Below are 9,779 nucleotides of genomic sequence, written 5' to 3' on the forward strand. Positions count from 1 at the left end.
CTTATTTTAAAATCTGAGGCACACACAAGGCATAGTATTCCTCTTCAGCAGCAGGGCAGACCTGAAGGCTCGTGAGAAGTTGACCCAGAGGCTAAAGAAGGAAGGCTTCTGACCAGGAGCTTTAGCCCCAAATACAGCCTGGAGAGAAAAGCCTTAGAAGACAGCAGGGATCATACAGCTTCAACTCCCAACTGGACAGGACTTTGTGAACCAGTGAGAGTGGCTCTCTGCCAGTTTCCCTCTGGCTCAGTGTCTGCAGGACTAAACCCTGACCTGGACTCTGTCTCCTCAGGACTGGGACATTTGCTTCCTGGAATTCAGGTCAACAACCTAAAACTGGAATGAGAACTTTACTCTGTGGCAACAGAAAGGACATAAAACCAGACTCCCATTGTTTCCTGCTTGAAGCCCCCCTGCCTCCCCTCCAAGCATAAAGATAGACAGTGAATGGGAAGTCTTGCTAAGGATGAGAGCAGGGTTCTTCGCGTTAATGAAATGGCTCTTGGATGGGGACCAAGGCAGCACAATTACATACGTTTACTGAAAGAAAGAAGAATCTGCTCTTATCCAATAAAACTGTTGAAATTAGATAAAAAGCCTTCCCTGTTTCTGCAAGAGTCAAAGCCAAAGTTGTGACACTGGTGCACAGCAGCAGGTTGCTTCCTTGAGAACAGCAGAAACAGGGCCATTGAGATGCAGATAGCATAGCTACCACCACCGGAACCGCTTGAGAAACTCCCAGGTTAATTCCTATCCCACCTCCCCACTGTGATTGGTTCCAGCCTGGCTCTGCTACACACCTGCTTCTTCCTGCCTAACTCTCTTCTGCCTAACTCTCTTCTACATCAGTGGTTCTCAACCTTCCTAATGCTCCAACCCTGTAATACAGTTCCTCATGTTATGGTGACCCCCAACCATAAAATTATTCCATTGCTACTTCATAACCGTAATTTTGTAATGTTATGAATCTAAATATCTGATCTGCAGGATATATATTGCAAGCACTCCCCCACCAAAAGGGATCCCGACCCACAGGTTGAGAAGCATTTTTGTAGATGATTTTCTACCTTCCTCATCAAGGTGTCACTTGGAATGGCACAAGGATCTCCCTCAGACTACAACTGTCTGTCTCCTTTGGCCATCCTTCCCCACACCTCCTTTGAGTACCATCCCTTTCTAGCTTTCCCTTTCTAGGACAGACCAGCTTTTAACACTGTTTAGTTTTAGTTATTTCACTGTGTTTATCTCCCTCACACATGCACACTACAACAAGAGCCCCATGTAGATGTAGGTTTAGGATCCTCTCTTCTCCCACATCCCTGCACTTAGGCCAGTGCTGCTTTGGGGGTAGTTCGTGATTATTTGTTGAATCTACAAGTAGTAAAAGCAGATTCAGTCTATGTTTTTTCATTGCCAGGTATTTTGCTGGGGCTTTCCATGAGTATAAACGGAGGTTTCTCTGTCCTGCAACTGCTTCTAAATAATCACTCTGAGGCTTAATATTAGCTACAAACTGCTTGGCCTATAGTTCAGGCTTGTTACTAACTAGCTCTTACATTTAAATTAACCCATTTCTATTAATCTATGTATTGCTACATGGTCATGGCTTTTACTGGTCTTCTGGCATCTCCCTCGACTCCACCTTTTTTTCCCTCCCTGTATTCAGTTTGGCTCTCCCACCTAGCTATATTCTGCCTGGCTATAGGCCAAAGCAGCTTTTATTATCAACCATTGAGAGCAACATATATTCACAGCACACAGAAGGGTTATCCCACAGCAAATAGGTATGAATTGATTTCTGATATTGTAGATATGAAATGGTGTATTTTGTTTTTGTTTCTAGAATAAAATCTAAGCAGGTGAAGTCCCCAAGCCCCAGCACAGGGGGACATCAGAGCATCTTAACACTAGAAGCAGATGCAGGGTTCTCGTAGAGAAAATGCTCAACCTCACACAGTGTGTCTAACATTCATGGTGCCATGCTCCACGACTCATCTGTTGGTCAGGTCAACCTGGCCTACTTCTACAAGGGTAGCTTCTCTTTCTCCTTATACACCTTGGTCACAGAATTTTTACTGGGCCCTAGGCAATAAACTCATGCCTAAATGTGCAGCAGTTTCTAGAGATAGGATCTTCATGCTCAGGTAAATGACAAATGAACTATCTTCAGGTGATAAAACCTCAATATCTCTATTTCTGTCAGTATTTGATAAGAGCTAGGGCAGCAGAGAGCTGAAGGCTGAAAACTCTGGTCGTTACAATGACATACTAATAAGACAAGCAGCTTTTATTTGACACATATTTATTTAACAAATATTTGCTGGGTGCCTGGCTATGCTAGGCAAAGGAAATGGCATGTAATTTAGGAGGTGATTAATGCCAAAGATGGGGATGAGGCTGTTATTATTTTTATACACAGTGGTGGGAAAGGGCTAACTGGGAAATTGACACTCGACTTGAGGAAGCCAAGAGAGTAAGTCGAGTATTCCTGGGTAAAGAGCTTCCTGACTGAGGAAAATGCAAGTGCAAAGGCCCTGATATAGAAACATGGGCATCATATTTGAGGAAGAAGGAAGAGGTTGATGTGGCTAGAGGACATTCAGAGAAAGGCAGTAAGAAGGCCTGGGGTATGGCTCAGTGGAATAAGAGTTATAGTACTTGCTAAGTATGTGCAAAGCCCTGGGTTTGATTCCCTAGCACTTAAGAAGGGGAGGGGAGACGAAGGAAGTAGAGGGGAGGGGGTGACTAAGAGGTGGCAGTGGTGAGATGGAAGAGTGTTTACTGACTTCAGTGCACTCAGCTGGTCATTTTGCACCTATCAGATTGTTAAACGCTTTCCACACCCAGTGAATTCCACATCCTTGAACAGTAGAAGAAACCAAGCCACAGAAAGAGTAAATTGCTCACACTGGTTAGGACAGTGCTGGGACTCAAACTCCAATCCATAGACACCCAACTTTCTACAGTTAGTTTGGCTTTTGGTCCCATAGAAACTCTGGTCCCTGGTGTCCATGGGCACATTTTTCTTCAGCAGAGCTGCTATGCCAGGCCCCTCTTACTCAACAATGGCCCATTCTTCTCCAGCCCCTCAGCCTGGCCCTCTAGAACCCCAGAACTCAGAACATTGTTTCAGAGGCAGCTCTGACCTCCATGCTCTCAAGGAGGAACTTCATTTCTGCCCCTCGATTTCTTGGGAACACCTATTGGCAGATAGGTCTTGCTCTCATCACAAGGGGAAACGTAAGGCCTGCTCTTCAGACTCCCATATCCTCTCTGAAGTGCCACAGAGCTAACTGCCCCAGCTCAAAGTAGCCTGACAGCTGGACGGCCTGAGAGGAATCCGGCTCCTTGCAGGTATGAGCTTGCTGAATAAGACCACTCTGATTGACAGGTGACCTTCCTTCTTTTAAGGGCATCTTATATTTAAGATGGCTACACATTAGGGTCAGTGCAATGGCTTTATAGGCTCAGTATAACCCTTCTCCAGACCTATGAGAACAGAACCTGCTAGGTTTGGACTCAAGCATCAGTATTTGCGAAAAACTCCTCCAGGAAACTGTACTGTACAGTGGTAATTGAAAACCCACTCAAATAGGTCATGGGCTTTTTTGTGGGAATTAAATGAGGTCACCCATTCACTCACTAGTTACTGAGTTTCAAAACAGGTCCAGACATGGTTCTAGGAGGCAGGGAAACAGCTACAAACAATTCTATTCATTTATATCTAACAGTTTTAAAGATCCAGATTCGGTGCTGCATTACCTGAAATCTCAGCAGTTGGCAGGTTGAGAAGGTGGGAAAATCACAAACATCTAATCAGCTGGGGCTACAAAGTGAGTTCCAGGTTGGCCTTGGCTACTTAGTGTGGCCATATCTTTAAAAAGAAAGTTCAAAAATGAAACATAAAGTACCCAAGCAAACAAAAGCAAACTGAAATATGAAATAGACACTGGTGACTGGGAGGGCAGAGTGTTTCAGGTGGAGGTGAATGGGGCCAAGGGGCATTGGAAGCCTCCCCACCTGATAGCTGGTATCGGCTGGGGTGACTCCTGGTGTCCATGGGTGAGTACTCTCAGCAGGGGCTTCTCTGTCAGGATCTGAACCATTATAAGAGTCCCAAGAGGTGAGATAAACAAATTGTAGGCAGAGGCAAAGTCCTAGGGTAGAGTGGTGGGAGTGGGGGTGGGGGCGGGGGCGGGGGTTTCACAGGGCATTGGACCTGACAGAATAACACAAGTTTTGGATGATTCATGTTGGTAGAACACAAAAAAACCTTTCCGGAAAAAGAAGCAATATGCGACTTGGTCTAGTTCATATTAAAAATGGAGATCGCTGAATGCCGTGTGTATGCCAAGGATTAAGGGCTACAAAGAATAGAAGACCATCAGGCATCACATGGTGTGGATAAGGGCCAGTGGTGGTGGAGATATGGGGGTCTTGGCAGAATCCTGGTGGGCAAAATCCCACAAAAGGGCTGCTTGGGAACACCCCTTTAGTGTCAGCTATTCTTATGAAGGACGGTTCCCACTCCAGTCACTTTCCCCTGAATTGGGGACTGACGTTGAATCTGAGCTTAGAATTTTTAGGACTGAGTTGGTGAGAGGTGTTCAGGGGACAGGGTTCCAGAAGGGCCCACGAAGGATGCTGGTCACAGAAACAGGCAGGTGCAAAAAGAGTGAGGTCCACACCCAGGTAATAAATGGGCAAGGCACAGGCGGAGGATGGCTGAGAGTATACCTGAGGACACAGGATGCAGACTTGGAGGGTTTCTCTGAGATAGTGTAGAGGCAAACTTAGGTTTTAGGGAACTCTCAATAGAAAGAGCAAGAGCTACAGGAAGTGACTGCTTGGAAGAGGAATTACTTTCTCTCCACTCTTAGAGAATGTAAATGGTTCACTTATTTGCTTGCTTTAGTCACATGTTTACTGAGCAAAGCTTCCTACCATCACCCTACTTAAAATACTAAGTTGTCCCCTCCTTCCATCAGTTTTCAATCTTTCCTACTTGCTCTTGTCCTTCAGACCTTATCAACATATTCCTCTTTGTCTTGTTTCCCAGCAGAACACAGACTCTCATCTGCTTTGTTCACTTCTGTGTCTTCTGTGCTTAGAAGGGAAAGCAGCTCATGTCATGACCTCAAAGATACTTAGTGAGTGAACAAATGAATGAGTGAATGTGGTAGCTTGAATAAAAAAATGGTCCTTATAGGGAGTGGCACTAACAGGAGTTGTGGCCTTGTGGACTGGGCGTGGGTTTTAGGGTTTCAGATGCTCAAGCCAGGCCCAGTGTCATTTTCTCTTCCTACTGTTTTGTGGATCCAGATGTAGAACTCTCAGCTACCTCTCCATCACGATGTCTGACTCTGTGCCACTACACTTCCCACCATGATGACAATGGACTAAATCTCTGAACTGTGAACAAGCCCCAATTCAATGTTTTCCTTTATAAGAGTTGGTGTGGTCATGGTGTCCATTAACAGCTATAGAATCCCTATGTAAGACAACAAATGAATGAATGAAACAGCAAAGTTGACATGGTGAAGGCTGATGATGGTTAGTGTGGTGTTTTGACTCAAATAGGCTCATATATTTAAATGCTTGGTCACCAGGGAGTGACACTATTTGAAAGGATTAGGAGATGTGGCCTTGATGGAAGAAGTGTATCACTGGGGGTGGGCTTTGAGATTTCAAAGGAATTGCAGAAAAGTTTAGTCAGTGAAGGAAGCCTTAGAAAACTGAAAGCTGATGAAAATGTTTGAATGAGGGGGGCCAAGTTCCAGCCCCATCAAGTAGCAGATCTTGACAGCTTTGGCCAAGTGGTTTTGGCTTTAGAGTCAAGAATAGAAGAAAGCCATTATAAAGCATTCCTCTGAGACTAAGGAAAACCACTGAAGCCAGGCATATGTCAGGGGGGATCCCTGCATGGAGGCTCATGTGAAGCTGTAGAGGTGAAGCTTAGATTGTGTTGGAGAACTCAAGATGTTGGAGACACCAGAGTTGTTCAACACCTTCCATGAAGAGCTGCTAACAGAGAGTGGAACCAGCCCAAGAAAGAGATGTGTGTTGCAGTCAACAAAACTGAATGGAGTTGGAGATCTGAAGAGATATTTGACATCAGACATGGAGATGCAGAGTTGAGAACTTGCCCATCTAGTTTTTGGTTTTATTTTGGTTCAGTATTTCCTCACTATACTTCTTTTCCACCTTTTTGGAACAGTATTATATACTTGGTGCCATTTTATGTTGTAGGTATGTGATCTGATTTTTTTGATTTTGATTTTATAGGAGGTTACAGTTAAGAGATTATCATGAGTTTCAAAAGAGACTTTGAACTTTGGACTTTTAAACAGTGGTGAGGAGATTATCAGCCATCGAGACTTTTGAAGTCGGACTGAATGTATTTTTGCATTATGATGTAGCTACAAGCCTATGGGGGACAGGAAGTGGAATGTGGTTGATGAATAAGAATGGCTCCCATAGACTCATATATTTGATTGCTTAGTCATCAAGGAGTGCAACTATTTGAAAGGATTAGGAAGTGTGGCTTTGTTGGAGGAAGTGTGTTGTTATTGGTGCGGGGAGGGGGGCACAAGGCGGGCATCGGTGTGGGATTTGAGATTTCAGAAGCCCAAGCCAGGCCCAGATGCTATCTTCCTGCTACCTGTGGATTAAGATGGAGAACTTTTAGCTACTTCTCCAACACCTGGTTGCCTGCATGCCACCAAGCTCCCTGACATGAAGATAATGAGCTATTTAAACATCTGAATCTGTAAGCCTTCCCAAATTAAATGCTTTCTTTTATAAGCATTGCCATGGTCATGTTGTCTCTTCACAGCAATAGGACACTGACTAAGATAGTGAGCTTGTCTTACCAACTAGTCGAGTCTGTTTTCCATGATGTAGCCCTGGGGGCTCTGGAAGCAGACACTTAGAGTACTTGCCTTAAGCAAGGTAGAAAGTAAGGAATGACAACTGAAGTTGTCTCTCTGAACTTCACAAATGGTAGCTTGTGCACACCCACACATTCACAAGAATATGTTAGAATACTATATACACATACAAACAAAAAATTCATGAGATTTTCAAGAATAAAATTTGTACACTGCCTAAATAGTTGATAATACAAAGATGCTATTATTTCATTAAATATGCTAATAGTATTTAAAAATTCCTTATCACTTAGAAATTCACATTGAAATATTTATAGGTGGCATGTAGAATGCCTGAGAAATGAGCCTCACAATAGCTCATCAGAGAGTTTCTGAGACTATAACTGGAATAATTTGTGATGCTATGAACTTTAGGAATGAGTGTCTTGAGGACACATAGTGTAGTACTATTTTCCCTAGGTTGTATGTATTCAAAATTTTCCAAGTAAAGAGTTAAAACAATAAGTGAAGAACCATCTGGGAACCTTTGAAAAACATACATATGTGGGTCCTGGGCTGGCTATTTTTATGCCAACTTGATTCAAGCTAGAGTCACTGAAAAGAAGGGAGACTTAATTGAGAAAAAAAACCTCAATAAGATTGGGCTATCGTCAGGCCTGTAGGACATTTTCTTAATTAGTGATTGATAGGGGGCACCACAGCCCACTGTGGGTGGGACCACAACTGGATTCTGTAAGAAAGACTGAGCAAACCATGGAGAGCAAACCAGTAAGCAGCATCCCCTCCATGGTCTCTGTATCAGTTCCTGCCTCCAGGTTCATGCCCTGTTTGAGTTCCTGTCCTGACTTCCTTTGATGATGAACAGTGATATGGAAGTATAAGTCAAATAAATCCTTTCCTCTCCAGTTTGTTTTGATCATGATGTTTCATCATAGCAATATTTTCTGAAACTAAGACAGGTCCCATACTAAATAATTCTGAATTAATCTGAGTTTGGCTGTGGTGGGGTGTCAGTCATGTTCTTTAAATTCTATAGAGGTTCCAGGGTTAAGAAAAGAGCATTGATATGGATCAATAGGATTAACATAGTAAACACAGAAAATTTTACCAAAAGCAATCTACAGATTCACTGCAATCCCCATTAAAATTCCAAAACAATTCTTCACAGACCTAGAAAGAACACTACTCAACTTCATATAGAAAAACAAAACAAAACAAAAAAAACCCAGGATAACTAAAACAACCCTGTATAATAAGGAGGTTTTGCTATCACTGACTTCAAGCTCTATAATAGAGCTATAGTAATAAAAACAGCCTGGTATTGACATAAAAACAGACAGTAGGACCAATAGAATCAAAGACCCTGATATTAATCCACACACCTATGAACACCTGATTTTTGACAAAGAAGCTAAAAATATAAAATAGAAAAAGAAAGCATCTTCACAAATGGTTCTGGCATAACTGGATGTCAGCATGTAGAAGACTGCAAATAGATTCATATCTATTCTCGCCCCCCCCCACAAAACTCTAGTTCAAGTGTATCAAAGACCTCAACATAAATGCAGTTATACTGAACCTGATAGAAGAGAAAGTGGGAAGTATCCTTGAATGCATTAGCACAGGAGACAACTTCCTGAACATAACACCAGTAGCACAGACACTGAGATTGACAATAAATAAATGGGTCCTCTTGAAGCTGAAAAGCTTCTGTAAGGCAAAGGACAAGGTAAATAAGACAAAATGGTAGCCTACAGAATGGGAAAAGATCTTCACCAACCCCACATCTGACAGAAGGCTGCTCTCCAGAACATTTAAAGAACTCAAGAAGCTAGACATCAAAATACCAATAATCCAATTAAAAATGGGGTACATATTTAAACAGAATTTTCAACATAAGAATCTCAAATGGCCAAGATACACTTAAAGAATCCCTAGCTATCAGGGAAATGCAAATCCAAACAACTGAGATACAATCTTATACCTGTCAGAATGGCTAAGATCAAGAATACTGAGAACGCTTATGTTGGAAAGGATATAGAGTAAGGGGAACACTCCTCCACTGCTAGTAGGAGTGCAAACTTGTACAGCCACTTTGGAAATTGATATGATGGCTTCTCAGAAAACTGAGAAGCAATCTACCTGAAGACCCAGAAATACCATTCTTGGGCATATACCTAAAGGATGCTCAGTCATACCACAAGAACACTTACTTAACTGTGTTCATAGCAGTGTTAGTTATTCATAATAGCCCCTACCTGGAAACAACCTAAATGCTTCTGAACCCAAGAATGGGTAAAGAAAATGTGGTCAGTGGAAAAACAAGTAAGCAACAAACAAAAACACAAAACAAAACAAAACAAACAAAAAATAGTGATGCCATGAAATTTGCAGGCAAATGGATGGAACTAGAAAAAAGTTCTGAATGAGGTAATCCAGACCCAGAGAGATAAACATGGTATGTACTCACTCATAAGTGGATATTAGCTGGAAAGTAAAGGACAACCAGGCTATAATCCATAGCCCCAGAGAGGCTAGGTACCAAGAAGGGCCCAAAGAGGAACTTACGGATTTCCCTGGGAAGGGGAAATAAAAGAGATCTACTGTGTAAACTGGGGGTGGCAGATGGGGATGAGAACATGAAGGATATGGTTGGGTGGGTTGGGGTAGATGAAGGGGGAGAGTAATGAAAGAGATGTTTTAATGGGGGAGCACTTAGGTGTTAGGGAGAAACCTGGTGCCAGGGAAACTCCCAGGAATCCACAGAAATGACCCCAGCTAAGACTCTTAGCAACAATGGAGAGGGTACCTGAACTGTCCTTCTCTTGTAATGAGATTGGTGACTACCTAATTGTCATCAGAGAGCCTTCATCCAGTAACTGATGAAAG

Source organism: Cricetulus griseus, chromosome 3 (genome assembly GCF_003668045.3).
Source record: "Cricetulus griseus strain 17A/GY chromosome 3, alternate assembly CriGri-PICRH-1.0, whole genome shotgun sequence".
NCBI classification, from domain to species: domain Eukaryota; kingdom Metazoa; phylum Chordata; class Mammalia; order Rodentia; family Cricetidae; genus Cricetulus; species Cricetulus griseus.